Here is a 1184-nt window from a genome sequence, read left to right on the forward strand (position 1 = left end):
AGAACAGGAACATTTGAACATGGCGAATAGACCACTCAAGGATTATGCAGCACCCTATGCGAGAGGTTTTCGATCTAGTATTTCAAGACCTTCAGTGGAAGATAATAACTTTGAGATCAAACCCGCAATCATATCTATGGTGCAGCAGAACCAATTCGGTGGAGGACCTCATGAGGACCCTAATCAACACTTAGAGGTCTTTTATGAAATATGTGGTACTCAGTTAGATTATTGTTATTTGGGTTTTCTCTAAGAGATAGGGCAAAGCAATGGCTGAATTCTTTGGCCCCTAATAGCATCACCACTTGGGAGCAGTGTGAGCAACAGTTTCTTGATAAGTTCTATCCACCAAGCAAAACAGCTCATATGAGGAATTTAATTGCAAGCTTCAAGCAAACTGACTCAGAATCTCTTTTTGAAGCATGGGATAGATATAATAGTATGCTCAGACAATGCCCACATCATGGGTTGGAAAGATGGTTAGTGTTGCATACTTTTTATAATGGTATCAATTATCATACCAAAGTGTCCCTTGATTCAGCTGCTGGAGGGGCACTTATGAACAAAAGCTTAGATGAAACCGAAGAAATCATTGAAAGTGTAGCACAAAATCATCATCAATGGGCAAATGAAAGAAGTGGAGGCTATTCCTCTGTAAACCCAACAATTAAAGCATCAGGGAAGTTTGATGTAGATGCAGTCACTCTTTTGTCTGCAAAATTGGATGCTCTTACAAAGAAATTTGAGAATATGGGGACTAGTGCTAATATGGTCAATGCTATTAGTACATCTTGTGAAGTATGTGGGAGTTCAGAGCATTCAAATGACTCATGTCCATTGGGAGCTATCACTGCACAAATCAATCAACTTGAACAATGTGATGCAATCATGAGTTACAATCAAAGGCAGAACAACCCATACTCAAATACTTATAACCCTGGATGGAAGAGTCATCCAAATTTTTCTTACAGAAACAATCAAGATCAAGGACCATCCATGGGGGCAAGACCAAATTTTCAAGCTGGGCAACAAAATTTTCAACATCTATCTTCTCAAGGCTTACCAAAGTCAAATGTTGAAAAGATGCTTGAAGAAATTATCTCAGGTCAGAATGAAATGAAGCAAGATATAGCAAAGCTCATCCAGAGAATGGATAATTCTGAAAAGCATCAAAAGATCCAGGA

The 1184-nt window shown here is 38.8% G+C and overlaps 1 non-coding gene across 1 annotated transcript; it reads right to left on the bottom strand.

Moving 5' to 3' along the window:
• Positions 1-364: 364 nt before the first annotated feature.
• Positions 365-470, bottom strand: LOC122039283. Its single transcript, XR_006128139.1, has one exon. It is a non-coding gene; the product is annotated as a small nucleolar RNA R71 (small nucleolar RNA).
• Between the last annotated feature and the right edge of the window lie 714 nt (positions 471-1184).

Source organism: Zingiber officinale, chromosome 1A (assembly GCF_018446385.1).
Source record: "Zingiber officinale cultivar Zhangliang chromosome 1A, Zo_v1.1, whole genome shotgun sequence".
Lineage (NCBI taxonomy): Eukaryota > Viridiplantae > Streptophyta > Magnoliopsida > Zingiberales > Zingiberaceae > Zingiber > Zingiber officinale.